Genomic DNA, 15,821 nt, shown 5'->3' with positions numbered 1-15,821 from the left:
TCCTCAAAATAGATGTCCAGTCCCTCTGGAGGATCGTTTAAGGAGAATAAAAGAGTTCTTGCTTCGGCGCTTCAAACCCACTTGAGCTGGTCTTTTTAAAGAAAAGATTCTTCTTTATTAAACAAATGGTGCATGCAACAACAACGCGTTTCGGGGAATCTTGAGTCCCCTTCATCAGGTTGAAAAAGTACAGCTGTGTCACAATAGTGTGGAAACTTAAATACATAAAAAAAGCGCACCCCTGGGCGGGAACCAGAGTTAGGGCCCGCCCCCAGGGGTGGGTAGATGCGACTTTAAAAATATACACTTAGTAAAACACAAATCCATTAAATGGACAGAAGGGAACAGTAAAAAGAGGCCTCAGTGGTGGGGATCTTTATTAAGAATGTTATAATGTGCCAATTAACGATTAGTAAAGATCGGGCAGAAAACCCGACAGAGGTGCTAATATCGGTCTCTATTGGCTGCTTCTCCCGCAGTGTCTCTGATCAAAGATAAGAATCTCAGATCAAACTCTCCTGAGCTTAGCATGATGGTTAAAGAGAAAAAACTTTATTCAAGGAGTTCCATGGATGTTAGGAGACCTAGTATGTCTAACCACAGATGCAAGACCCTAGGGGTGGGGAGCTCATATTCAGGAGTAGAGATGGCCTTGTGGTTTGCCCGGCGGTCGTTTTGCGGCGAACTGTGCTCGTTCAAGGTTCGCTGAACGGGAAAACATATAGCGATGTCCACTGGCGCCATATTCTTTTACATTGTGAAGAACTTTGACCCATGACACATCCATCAGGTGGTACAGGACAGCCAATTGAGACGTTTCAGCACATGGACATTGTTAAGGGGGAATAATAATCACTAATATTTATGCAAATATCAATAATTAATATGCATAAATAGGAGGAGCCGTCTATTGATAACTCCGCCTATTTATACCTTTATATAACAACAATACAATACTTTGCCCTACACTAATCACTATGCTAGCTGCATGCGCCTTACTAAACTAACTATCGTTAATAACTACACGTTACACAGATAGTTGTACATAAAACAGTATTTATTACCAACAATACACTACGCACGCAATACACTAACAATACAGCACTAAATATACAGTACTAAACTACACTACACGTTCCCAAATTCCACCCATCAACTAACTATACAGTTCACACATACAAGTATTAACAGCCCACCCACCTGGTACTATTTACTATCCCTATGGGGTACGACGAGGGTTAACTATGGTCTCACAAGGGTATACTATAAACACAGATACGATAATAGGGGTGAGGTATTTATCCCCGGTGGCCCGCACTCTCGCTCCGCCCATCATCCACGTGGGCCGGCGCAGTGATATGACATCACTGCGCCGGCCCGCACATCGGGGACGCGCTGCACGCCAACAGGCGGGAGAAGCCTTTGATCTCCTGCCTGTGGCACTCTGCATTCCGGCCAGCGAGATGTTAATTTCGCTGCCGAAATGTGCATAATAGAAGGAGGGGAGGCTTCTCCCCTTCTTCTATCATGCGTAATCATCTCCAGCCAAGCTGGAGATAATTACAACAAAGGGCTCAGATTCAATTGAACCTGAGTCCTTTGTAGTCATCAGGATGACCGTACCTTAGTCCAGTCATTCTGATGTAATCACCCAGATTGCATCTGTGTGCAATGCTTGGGGCACATTCACACTGATGCACCTGGTTTCAGGTATGGGGAGGGGGGGGAGATACCCATATATATATATATATATATATATTATTATCATCAGGAGGACATATAAGGGGCATATATATATATATATATATATATATATATACAGTGTGCTGCTTCCTCACTTTCTTCAAATTATATACAGGGAGTGCATAATTATTAGGCAAATGAGTATTTTGACCACATCATCCTCTTTATGCATGTTGTCTTACTCCAAGCTGTATAGGCTCGAAAGCCTACTACCAATTAAGCATATTAGGTGATGTGCATCTCTGTAATGAGAAGGGGTGTGGTCTAATGACATCAACACCCTATATCAGGTGTGCATAATTATTAGGCAACTTCCTTTCCTTTGGCAAAATGGGTCAAAGAAGGACTTGACAGGCTCAGAAAAGTCAAAAATAGTGAGATATCTTGCAGAGGGATGCAGCACTCTTAAAATTGCAAAGCTTCTGAAGCGTGATCATCGAACAATCAAGCGTTTCATTCAAAATAGTCAACAGGGTCGCAAGAAGCGTGTGGAAAAACCAAGGCGCAAAATAACTGCCCATGAACTGAGAAAAGTCAAGCGTGCAGCTGCCAAGATGCCACTTGCCACCAGTTTGGCCATATTTCAGAGCTGCAACATCACTGGAGTGCCCAAAAGCACAAGGTGTGCAATACTCAGAGACATGGCCAAGGTAAGAAAGGCTGAAAGACGACCACCACTGAACAAGACACACAAGCTGAAACGTCAAGACTGGGCCAAGAAATATCTCAAGACTGATTTTTCTAAGGTTTTATGGACTGATGAAATGAGAGTGAGTCTTGATGGGCCAGATGGATGGGCCCGTGGCTGGATTGGTAAAGGGCAGAGAGCTCCAGTCCGACTCAGACGCCAGCAAGGTGGAGGTGGAGTACTGGTTTGGGCTGGTATCATCAAAGATGAGCTTGTGGGGCCTTTTCGGGTTGAGGATGGAGTCAAGCTCAACTCCCAGTCCTACTGCCAGTTTCTGGAAGACACCTTCTTCAAGCAGTGGTACAGGAAGAAGTCTGCATTCTTCAAGAAAAACATGATTTTCATGCAGGACAATGCTCCCGTCAAGTACTCCACAGCGTGGCTGGCAAGAAAGGGTATAAAAGAAGAAAATCTAATGACATGGCCTCCTTGTTCACCTGATCTGAACCCCATTGAGAACCTGTGGTCCATCATCAAATGTGAGATTTACAAGGAGGGAAAACAGTACCCCTCTCTGAACAGTGTCTGGGAGGCTGTGGTTGCTGCTGCACGCAATGTTGATGGTGAACAGATCAAAACACTGACAGAATCCATGGATGGCAGGCTTTTGAGTGTCCTTGCAAAGAAAGGTGGCTATATTGGTCACTGATTTGTTTTTGTTTTGTTTTTGAATGTCAGAAATGTATATTTGTGAATGTTGAGATGTTATATTGGTTTCACTGGTAAAAATAAATAATTGAAATGGGTATATATTTGTTTTTTGTTAAGTTGCCTAATAATTATGCACAGTAATAGTCACCTGCACACACAGATATCCCCCTAAAATAGCTAAAACTAAAAACAAACTAAAAACTACTTCCAAAAATATTCAGCTTTGATATTAATGAGTTTTTTGGGTTCATTGAGAACATGGTTGTTGTTCAATAATAAAATTAATCCAACTTGCCTAATAATTCTGCACTCCCTGTATATATCTTAAAGGGGGCACAGATGATATTATAAGGGGGCATAGCCCCTACATTATAAGGGGGCACAGATCTCCCACAGGGGCCACCATGAGCCCCTGTGGGCCACTAAGGGCAGATGTGCGCAGATGTTTGGCACATCTGCACACATCACCCTATAAAGTGACCATTAATGCATGCATATGTATCATACATGCATGCACGTGTTTGCATGCATGTATGTATATATATGCATGCGTCTCAACCCTTCCTCAACAGACATACCCCCTACCTTATAAATAAACCTGATCTGGCCGCCATTTTACATTCAGTCTTTTGCCAGCGTAGGGAGAGGTTGCTGTGTGGAGCAGGGACAGACTGTTAGGGCCACAAAAGTCCTTTTAAGGACTGGTATAGGTGTGCTATCGATAGGTGTGACTGAGGGGTGTAATATACTTATAATATTCTTTCTAACATAGAAAGTATATTATAGTGCATTTGTATTGTGCAGCAGTTGTGTGCGGTTCTGCTGAGATACTGCAGCTACACAGAGTGCCAAACGCTATTGGAACAAATAATTTCTACTGGTGTGATATGCCAGTTGCCCCCCCCCCCAAAAAAAAACTGATTGAAGCAGGGGTGTTATAGACCAATTATATACTTTCTATATAGTGCATTTGGGTGGTGCAGCATTGGTTTGCGGTTTAGCTGCGTTACCTCAGCTACTGATAGTGACAAATGACATTGGAGCAAATAATTTCTACTGGTGTGATATACCAGTTGCCCCCCCCCAAAAACTGATTGAAGCAGGGGTGTAACCAGGGGTATACCAATAATATATTTTCTATATAGTGCATTTGGGTAGTGCAGCATTTGTTTGCGGTTTTGCTGCTGTAAAATTGATATCCAATGACCATGTAATCTACTTCCAGCCACATACTTACTTGTTCTTTTCTGCATGGTGAATGCCTAATAGTTGGGGCCTCGGAGGAATTCAACACCAGTGACGACCACGTGTTATCGAATTTCAACTATTATCATTAGTTGTTTTTTTCTTAAGAGGGGGCCATGTTTTTAATCCAATTTTATATTTTTAGTTCTTTTAAACATATGTATTTGACCTGTATTTGTACTGGCCTGCAGTAAAATTGATATCCATTGACCGTGTAATATACCTCCGGCCACATAATCACTTGATCTTTTCTGTCCGGTCAATGCCTAATGTTGTAGTCCAGTGGCCAACAGTAACATTTTTATCCATTGACCGCATAATGTACGTCGAGCCACATAATCAGAATTTCTTTTATGTCAGGTGAATGCCTAATTTTTAAGGCCCGTACTCCTGTGGCCTAAAATAACATTTTTCTAGGCTCCAACAGGGCATATTTCAGAGAATTTCTCTTTAAGACGCATACAAATGTCCCCTGATTAAGATACATTTTTTTTGTTGGAATTTTTGTCATTGATCCCCCTCTAGTCCATGTTGTGGGACTATTTGTACACTTCTACAAAGTATTTTGTGGCTGCAAATATGAGCTGAAGGTTTTTCAGGTTCGCCTGCCATTAAAGTGAATTGGGCCGGCCGTGAACTTGCGGTTCGCAACATTTGATCGCGTTCGTGAACCATCCCGGTCGATGTTCGTCACTTCATTATTGGGGAGATCTCCCTTCACGGTCTTTAGGGGGATGTCCAAAAAGGGGGATCCTCCATCTAAAAGAACTGACAGCAGTAGGTCTGATGAGGTCTGTCCTTCCAAGAATAAGAGGGAGAAATCTCAGGATTATTACGGACAACAAAACGGTGGTCTCTTATCTGAACAGACAAGGGGGGCTACAAGATGCAAAATTCTGATGCAGGAAGCCCAGAAAATCCTCTTATTAGCAGAAAGAGGGTGCCTCAATCTCAGTGGTACATATCATGGGGGTGGAAAATGAACAGGCAGACTTTCCATCTCAGAGCGAATGGAGTCTGAACCAGTCCATTTTTTTTGAAAATAACTGTTCTATGGGGTCATCCAGTAATAGACCTTTTTGCAACTTTCCAGAACAGGAAGGTTCAGAATTTATTTTCCCTAGACCCAACGGGATCCCCTTGTGGGATAGATGCCTTTCTCCAGAATTTGATTCCCCTAGCCTACGCCTTTCCTCCTTTCCCATTGATTCCAAGAGTCCTAAGAAAAATCTGGGAAGATCGTGCAAGGGTTATCCTCATAGCCCCATTTTGGCCAAGGAGATCTTGGTTCACATAGCTTCAGATCATGTTAGTCTCAGATCCTTGGATACTTCCAGAGATCCGGAACCTATTGAACCAGGGTCCAGTTTTCCACCCGGATGTAGAAAATCTCCATCTGACTGCCTGGAACTTGAAAGGTACTTACTAGTTAGGAAGGGATTTTCTGATGCCTTGATCTCTACTCTTCTTAAGAAAAAATATACAGTTGCAAGAAAAAGTATGTGAACCCTTTGGAATGATATGGATTTCTGCACAAATTGGTCATAAAATGTGATCTGATCTTCATCTAAGTCACAACAATAGACAATCACAGTCTGCTTAAACTAATAACACAAAAAGAATTAAATGTTACCATATTTTTATTGAACACACCATGTAAACATTCACAGTGCAGGTGGAAAAAGTATGTGAACCCCTAGACTAATGACATCTCCAAGAGCTAATTGGAGTGAGGTGTCAGCCAACTGGAGTCCAATCAATGAGATGAGATTGGAGGTGTTGGTTACAGCTGCCCTGCCCTATAAAAACACACACTAGTTCTGGGTTTGTTTTTCACAAGAAGCATTGCCTGATGTGAATGATGCCTCGCACAAAAGAGCTCTCAGAAGACCTACGATTAAGAATTGTTGACTTGCATAAAGCAAGAAAGGGTTATAAAAGTATCTCCAAAAGCCTTGCTGTTCATCAGTCCACGGTAAGACAAATTGTCTATAAATGGAGAAAGTTCAGCACTGCTGCTACTCTCCCTAGGAGTGGCCGTCCTGTAAAGATGACTGCAAGAGAACAGCGCAGACTGCTCAATGAGGTGAAGAAGAATCCTAGAGTGTCAGCTAAAGACTTACAAAAGTCTCTGGCATATGCTAACATCCCTGTTAGTAAATCTACGATACATAAAACACTCAACAAGAATGGATTTCATGGGAGGATACCACAGAGGAAGCCCCTGCTGTCCAAAAAAAACATTGCTGCACATTTACAGTTTTTACAAGAGCACCTGGATGTTCCACAGCAGTACTGGCAAAATATTCTGTGGACAGATGAAACCAAAGTTGAGTTGTTTGGAAGAAACACACAACACTATGTGTGGAGAAAAAGAGGCTCAGCACACCAACATCAAAACCTCATCCCAACTGTGAAGTATGGTGGTGGGGGCATCATGGTTTGGGGCTGCTTTGCTGCGTCAGGGCCTGGACAGATTGCTATCATCGGAGGAAAAATGAATTCCCAAGTTTATCAAGACATTTTGCAGGAGAACTTAAGGCCATCTGTCCACCAGCTGAAGCTCAACAGAAGATGGGTGTTGCAACAGGACAACGACCCAAAGCATAGAAGTAAATCAACAACAGAATGGCTTAAACAGAAGAAAATACGCCTTCTGGAGTGGCCCCGTCAGAGTCCTGACCTCAACCCGATTGAGATGCTATGGCATGACCTCAAGAAAACGATTCACACCAGGCATCCCAAGAATATTGCTGAACTGAAACAGTTCTGTAAAGAGGAATGGTCAAGAATTACTCCTGACCGTTGTGCACGTCTGATCTGCAACTACAGGAAACGTTTGGTTGAAGTTATTGCTGCCAAAGGAGGTTCAACCAGTTATTAAATCCAAGGGTTCACATACTTTTTCCACCTGCACTGTGAATGTTTACATGGTGTGTTCAATAAAAACATGGTAACATTTAATTCTTTGTGTGTTATTAGTTTAAGCAGACTGTGATTGTCTATTGTTGTGACTTAGATGAAGATCAGATCACATTTTATGACCAATTTGTGCAGAAATCCATATCATTCCAAAGGGTTCACATACTTTTTCTTGCAACTGTATAATATCATAATTATAGTGGATTTGATTATATATAAGAGGCCATATTGTGATATATTCACCATTTTTGTATGTATTTTTAAAGTTGTCCGAAATAAGTTCATGGAAAGGACAATGTCCATAAGGTTTCTTCACTAATTATAGTGGATTTGATTATATATATAAGAGGCCATATTGTGATATATTCACTATTTTTGTATGTATTTTTAAAGTTGTCCGAAATAAGTTCATGGAAAGGACAATGTCCATAAGGTTTCTTCTCTATAGATGTACCAGTCTAAGAGTCATTCTTGTCTCCTTATAGATTTATGACTGAGATAAGGATATCTAGACGTATCTGGTACTAATTACCCCTACAGTTGATGTCTATTGGTGAAGCAGAAAATCTGTGGTGTCTTTATATACATATTATGAACCTTAGTTTTTTAGATAATCAATAGGACATATGTATTGTTTTATATTGTTCAAGGGGCAGTCCCACTTTGCATTTTCATACCTGCTTCCAGCGTGCCGTTCACTTTCTGGATTCTGGCTGGGGGTGGGCTTCATCTTGATTGAAGTCTTCTCCCGGCCGGGCCGCGCGCTGGACTGAATGCGCGCGCCGCCACGGGGGTTCCGGAGAAGAGCAGTGGCCGTAACTAGGGGAGACTGAATGACAACAATGAGGTAAGTGGGGATTAATTTTCTCCTAAACGGTGGGAATTGGTTAATCAAATATAATTACAAAAATGATCACTGTCAAATCATTAACAGATTTAACAGTGATCATTATGATGGGAATACCCCTTTAAATATTATGAAGGATGTCAATGCATCTATTATCTTATATATTTCTCACTAGGAATGCATGTACTCCTAAAATATGATGAGAAGAATTTTAAGAATAGACTTTGTTAATGAGTCTCCATTCAGGGAAGGCGGTGTTATTTTAACAATCAATCACCCATTGAAGTGACAGGGGAGACACAAATATCTGTGAGAGTACAAGGTCTATTATATTCTTATCAATACCATAAATTTGATAGTTTCGGAAATGTCTAAAATGGTACCTAAATGTCTATGCTTTAATTGGTACATGTGCCAAAGTTAATCCCTGTAGCTCTTATTTAGGATTCCATATGTTGTGTGTATGGAATGTAAGATGAAGTCAAACCTGGACATTTAACCCTTACTGGTAAAGATGCTAATAGCTTATGCAATAGTTCCACCTAGGTATAAATAAGTAACATTACACCAACAGCAAAAATACACTCTAGGTAATAGTGACATCACAGTTATCATATATGTACACGCCTAACCGACAATGATTGGAAAACTCCAAGTTAGGAAGGTGTATCTAACTGCTAAGTTTTATAATAAACCCCACACAAGAAAGAGAAGGGAGAATAAAGAAAGGAGAGACCCCAGGAGAAAAATCCCAATAAACAGAACGGACTTTAGAGCTGACTTCCCTTAGAATCTGCATATTATCTGCATCCACGGGTAACGTATAACTTTATTATGTGTAGTATTGATTGAATTAATTGGCTTGATATTTAGTAACTCCCCGCTTTAGTGCGGATGTATAATAAAAGTGCTACATCTATATTATCACTATTCAGTAAAGATGCAAATTACTGAATAAAAGATCTAATATTGATATCGGAGAAACTCTCTGATTCGAATATTCACATTCCATAGTCAATATCATAGTTTGAGCAAAGCAAGGGTTCGTATCCACCCTAATCACCATTGAGTTTACTGTGTCAACTGATATAGTATATCTCAAAATTGTGTATATCTCAAAATTGTGGTCGAGACGGTTGTATTACATTTTATGTTTGAGAGGAACGCTGGTATTTGTGTTCGAGCCATCTAGTGGCGAATTTAGGGCACTACTTATTACTGCGTGTTATTGCATATTATTGAATTTTATATTGATTAAGCTTTGATTGTATTCTAAGTTAATTGTATAATAAATCATTTATATTTTTGAATAGACGCTTGTATTATGTTTTATTGATTGCACAATATAATTAAATTAATGACAAACTCTTTTTGAGGTGTTTTATATGTCCACCTCTAGGATCAATTCCCTTTGAAATTTTTCCTTTGATCCTTTCTTTTATATAAAGCATTTGCTTTATGGTTCCGACATGACGGTGGCCATTTATGCTAGGATTTGGCAGACATTTTTGGAGTTTTCAGGTATCCAGTTTAAAGAAATTCCCTCTTTTGCTCCCATTCATCTAGTTTTAGGATTTCTTCAAAAAGGATTAGAACTAGGTCTGGCAGGTAGTACCTTAACAGTTTAGGTCTCGGCTCTTTCTGCCTTGTTTGATCAAGATATTGCAGGATGCCCCTGGGTTTCAAGATTCTTTAGAGCAGTAGCCATATCCACCCCGATAACCTCCCATAGACCCCCTCCATGGGACCTAAACTTAGTTTTAAAGGCCTTGACTCAACCACCATTTGAACCGTTGGATACCAGTTCCATTAAATGTCTTACCTTGAAATTATGTCTTCTAATAGCATTAACTTCAGCTCGTAGGGTTAATGAAATCCAAGCCATATCCATTAACCCTCCATACACCACTATTTTGGAAGATAAGGTGTTGATTCATCCGGATCAACACCTTATCTTCCAAAAGTAGTTTCCAGTTTTCATAGGTCTCAGGAAATTGTCCTTCCTACCTTTTTTAAGAACCCGAGGTCGGAAGAAGAAAAGTTGCTTCATTGCTTGGATGTAAGAAGAGCTTTGATTATTTATCAGTCTCGCACTGAAAGTTGTCGAAAATCTTCTTCACTATTTGTCCTCTTCCAAGGAGTAAATAAGAGAAAGGCGGCCACCAAAGGTTCCATTGCTATATGGATTGTTTCTGCATTTCTTTGGCCTATTCTTCATCTGGTTTATCGCCTCCGGTGGGTCTTAAAGCACATTCTACCTCCTGGGCAGAAAGATCCTCAGTCCCCATAGAGGATATTTGCAGGGCGGCTACCTGGTCTTCTCCTTCAACCTTTTTTAAGCATCAGCTTGATTTGAGCTCATCTTCTGTTTTTTCATTTGGGGAAAAGGTGCTTCTTTTGGCTCTCCCACCCTAAAAAATTTTCTCTGGTAAATCGCTCGTGGTGCTGTCGTGAATGAAGGGAAAAATGATGATTACTCACCGGTAATTGGACTTTCCAGAGTCAACGACAGCACTCTTATTTTCCCTTCCTTCTGGGTTATTTCTGCTTCTCCTATTCTCACATGAGTGTAGCAAAAAAAAACACAAAAAAAAAACATGTGTATTAAGTTGAAAATTATTGTCGGTTATCTAAACATTATGTGGGCGGACTTCCTCCGATGCTTGGATATCACACTGAATTGGGAGGAGAGTGTCCGCCCTTTTATTCTGCAGGTTTCCTGTCTATGGGGGCGGATCCTCTCTCGTGGTGCTATCGTGTCATCATTTTCTCTGACCACAGTAACATCACTGAGGTGGGCACACATGCTCAGTTCTACCGCTGACATGCCCCCTGAACTGCCAGCTTGAAGTAAATCTAGCAGAAAAGTTGGAGCTATGAATTGGGAGATCTCTGGATCCATGTGAGGTACAGGGCTGGTTTTAGCTTTGTTAGAAAGAGATTATCATGTACTATATCATGTACTTTAAATCATGGAATAACTCATATAAGGCCAAAACAGACCTGTCATTTAGAGGTTAAATGAGTATTCCCATCTACATTTCTGCATGTATACATTCTGCAAGTCACATCACAGGGACAGCAAGGATGTCGATGTTGCAATACAACAAGGGGCATCTACTAAAATCCTAGTGCCCCATGGAAAAAAGGACATACTCCCTACTGGTGAGCCTCATCAAGTCAGCTGCACCTTTTATTTTTATTTTTTGTGTGCACACTTTTAATGGATCATATACGTGTAATAAGTGTCAGTCAGTAAATAATTCAGGCTGCATGTAGCTACCAGTAGGGGGCGATAACTACATATTGATTTGAAAAGATAGTACTAAACTCAATGAGAATAGATTTTACTGGGTTCACACACAGCACATGAAAGCTGCTACAGAACCAGCTGAGTTACATGAACATTTTGATGCAAATTTGACCTGTTGCTTTATAGTAAAAACCCACAATAGATGGTCATAATCCACAGCATACCTATAATACATTAAAGAGATTTGTTTACCCTGGGTATATGTATGTCACATACATGTGAGGGGAAAGTGTGCTCACCAAATACACGGCAGGTGCAGACTGTGTTAGAATGCCTGCACAATACGTGCAATTTTTAGGTGCGTGTTCTTGTGCGAAAAAAAAACGCAGGGTCCTCATTCCTCTTGTAATTATTGACTTGTCTGTTAATATGTTTTTTATGACTGTTTGTACATGAACCCGTGAACTGTAAAGCGCTGCAGAATATGTTGGCGCTATATAAATATTATCTTTTTCTTCCATGCGGAAATGGACCTGCCATTTGGGTTTTGAAATCTACAGCATGTCAATTGTTGCATTTTTCTTGTGTGGAATTTCACCCTTTTCAGTGGAAGGATGAAATCTGTAGAAAATCCAAGTCAAATCCACACCAAAAATGCATAAAAAACGATTTTGGTTTCTTTATCTTGCAGATTTTCTGCATATAAATCTGCACCGTTTCCAGCCGCCACCAGACAGAATTTTCTGCAACATAAGGACATCCCCTATGTTAGCCTATGGGGATGAAAAGTTTCAATATCTGCGCTCTGTTCCGCTGTGGAATATTAACAGAATGCAAATAATGTTTTGTTGCTGATTTCTCATAGCTGAATATCTCCATTACAATGGATGTAATCTGCGTAGATTTCTGCAACATAATTCACAGCAACCATCCTATTCTGTTATGGAAAAATCCAAAACTTAATCTGAAACAAAAACAGCAATTTTGTCAAATCCGCACCTGCAGATTTTGTTGCAGAAATTCTGCAACGTGTGAGGGCAACCTTATACAACTTGCCTGCAATGGGTGGGATCAGTAAGGACTCTGATCTTGGTTCTGTAGCCCATCAGATGCAGGGATCATTAGGGACCACAACATCTAAGTGGTTAGACAAAGGAAAGGGGGCTTGCTGTGTCCCACCAATCACCCCACCTTCCCCCTCGTAACGCCATCTTAGTACTCCAGATACTTCTCAGGGGGACTTAAAAGAAAAAGTAAAACATGGATTCTGAAAGTTTTTGAAATATATAAAACACACAAATATAAAAAAATTTAAAAACTCTCTTTTATCATATTTATAAAAACAATAAAAAAAATAAGGATAAAAACCCATTTAAAACAGTGTCAACTCCTCCTCTGTGAAGATATGTCAGGCTGTATTCTACATTGTTGAATTTTACTACTTTGCAATGGAAATCATGAAAGCTCGAATTACAATCTGTGTTGGAAAAGGCCTCTTTCTTCCTATCGCATGAAAATTTGATGGTTTTATCGAGCTTGAAGGTAGCCTTACAAAAACAAGGTGCAGTATAATTCCACTAAGGCGCATTCCATGCAAAATTAAAGAAAAACCTGATATTTTACTCCAAAAGATTTTTGGAAGACTGGGTTGATTTCTGAAAACCGTCTAAGGGCTCATGTACACGACTGAATGTATTTTGTGGTCTGCAAAAAAATTCGGATGACGTCCGTGTGCATTTCATATTTTGTGGAACGGAAGGGTCACAGAAAGAAAATAAATTTGTGTGCATGAATGCCAGGAAATAAAAATGTTCTTAATAGACTTTCAAGCACCGTGTCCTACCGATTACTCTCAACCATTTCCTGGGTAGTGACATCACAACCTTTAACAAACCACCTGATTACAGCAGCCGATATTGACATTGCCCTGTAGATGTAACATTGCTTACTCTTTGTTAAAGGGGTTCTACAGTTTGTTTTAACTGATGATCTATCCTCTGGATAAACAGTGAGAAGGCCGCGGCGCTGCTGGAGCGCCGCTGCCTTCACAAACAGCTGATCGGCGGGGGTCCCGGGTGTCGGACCCCTGCCGATCAGATGCTGATGATCTATCCAGATCATCTGTAGAACCCCTTTAAATTAAGTGCTTTTGTGGTGCTTCTGGTTCAGTTTTGTGGCTTACATTTATCCCAGCCGACTGGTGGTATGCAGGATTTAAAAAAATATATTTATAGCTAAAGTGTATCTGCCCTGTTGTCTAACATGAATCAGTGGCCAGCAGCAGTGATGTGCGTGTAGACGGCGCAACACACTTCTGGTCTAGCATGGACCGGAAACTAAGGGAGCTCCGCGCTGGAACTGGAGAGATCCTGGGACAGGCGAGTCCTTGCACCCTACCTATTAATATGAAAAGAGGTTCCCAGTCTCGGAAAACCTCTTTACAGAGTTTTGCCTTAAAGAGATTGTTCCATCTGTGCCATTCATGGCATAGGAGAGTGATGGCTAACCACGACTCCCAGCATGCTCCATTCATTTCTGTCTTGCTCTGAGAACAGCCAAGCAAGTGTGTATCTTGGGAGTTGTAGTGTTATCACAGCTGGAGTGCCGAAGGTTAACCATCACTGGCTGATAGGATATGCCATCAATGTCTGATAGGTGCAGGTCTCGCCTCTAGGACCCCCTCCTATCTCCAAAACAAAGGCTCCAGAGGCTACAGATGATCTCTTAGATTTGTATTTTTGTAAATCCCCCTTTTTTGTCATTGATTGCCCCTTGTCCAGTAGCTGTAAGCAATGTGGAGTTTATCTTTATCCGTTTCTATTTGTCATCTGTAGGGATAATTGTTGCAGTATAATTACCCAAGGTAGATTTAAAGCTCTCCCATTTATCCTCTGTACTATTATGTGACAATAGATACTCTCAGTCTATGCCCTGAAGTGCTGCTCTCTACCCAGGAAAGTGTTTTTGCCTTCCAGGACAGAGTTTGTTTTTTTACTGTTCAGGGGGACTATAATTATATTGTGGTCACTGTTCCAAGGTGTTTCACGAACAGTAACATTCCCAACAATCTCTGCATTATTAGAAATTGCCGGATCCAACAGAGCATTGCCCCTAGTGGGATCTTCTACAAACTAGTCAATATCTGGGAAGTTAAAATATCCAATTCTGACCACTGTACCCACCTGTGCAGGCCACCCTATTTGGTTATACAGCTGAACTTCTATCTCCTCAGTGATGTTAGGGGTCTATAGATTATACCTTGTTTTCAGTGTTTTTTTTTCCCTTTTCCACCCATAAGGTTTCAACATCCTTACCATTTTCATCTACAATTGCCTCTTTCATACTTGCTTTCACATGGCTCTTAACCAAGGTTGCCAACCAGAATCTTTCTTTTTTCTGGACAAATTATCCCCAAATCACGGACAGATAACATTTTTTACGGACATATTAGAAAACTATAATTAATGGGGGGGGGACGCGGAGCCAGCGCAATAGGCAGATGGACGTGTGATGGTTGGCTCTGCTGCTAGGTTATCCCTCACAGCCTGTAACTCAGCTCACTGGACCCAACATGGTCAAGATTGTGGGCCCTAAATCTACTGACCCTCCTGGACATATCAGATCTTCAAACCAGCCAGGAGAAATTGAGAAATTCATAAAGAAAGCGGCAGCAGCGTCGGTGGCTATAGAATCCAAGATGGCGCCCGGAACACTGCGCTCAGCAGGACACAGACAGCGGCGGCAAGTGCAGAAAAGGTAGGGGAAGATCCCTCTGAGACGGTTTGCCTCTGATCTTACGGGCTTTCCTGAAAGAAGCCCTGGCAGACACCTTGGGACCCCTTAGCCAGGACCTCACTTCCATTAAAGAAGACGTGCGCCACATAGGTTGTAGGGTGGAAACACTGGAAGAGGTGCAATCTGCAGTTATAGCGCACCAAAATGAAGTGTCCTCTAGCCTGGCTATGTGTCAAACTCATATAAACTCCCTGTACCATGCACTAAAAATAGGGGTAGACGTAATAATTTACACTTCAGAGGCATCCCTGAATCGGTGCCCCCTGCTGATGTATCTGAAATAGTGATTCAGATCTGTCTAAAACTACTGCTCATGAGGTTATAACTGAGAGAGCACACAGAGCTCTTCGTCCAAAGCCGCAACCTACAGAACCCTCTAGGGATGTGATCTGTAAATTCCTGCACTTTCCTGTCAAAGAAGCAATAATTGCCACTTCTAGAAATACCACTTCGCTGAAATGGGAGGACAGTGTTATCACCATCTTCCAGGATCTAGCTCAATCCACATTGAAAAAGCGTAGAGCGTTAAATCCGCTTAATGATTGGCTAGGCTTTTGTATTATCTGAAGCTGAAACGGAGGCTCATACCCCCCCCCCCCTCCGTGGGAGTCTGTGACATCTTTCCTTGGCTCTCTTTCTGCCTTATCGAACCCTCAAGCTCAGTCCCTTCAGGACCC

The 15,821-nt window shown here is 41.2% G+C and overlaps 1 long non-coding RNA gene across 1 annotated transcript; it reads right to left on the bottom strand.

Moving 5' to 3' along the window:
- Positions 1–5,005: 5,005 nt before the first annotated feature.
- On the bottom strand, positions 5,006–10,481 carry LOC122940122. The gene is made up of 3 exons (XR_006390243.1): positions 10,104–10,481; positions 7,927–8,078; positions 5,006–5,120 (listed from the first exon to the last, which is right to left on the bottom strand). It is a non-coding gene; the product is annotated as an uncharacterized LOC122940122 (long non-coding RNA).
- Between the last annotated feature and the right edge of the window lie 5,340 nt (positions 10,482–15,821).

This window comes from Bufo gargarizans, chromosome 6 (genome assembly GCF_014858855.1).
Source record: "Bufo gargarizans isolate SCDJY-AF-19 chromosome 6, ASM1485885v1, whole genome shotgun sequence".
Taxonomy (NCBI): Eukaryota; Metazoa; Chordata; class Amphibia; order Anura; family Bufonidae; genus Bufo; species Bufo gargarizans.
Note: the sequence above shows the minus strand (reverse complement) of the source record. Positions and strands in the feature narration are given on the sequence as shown.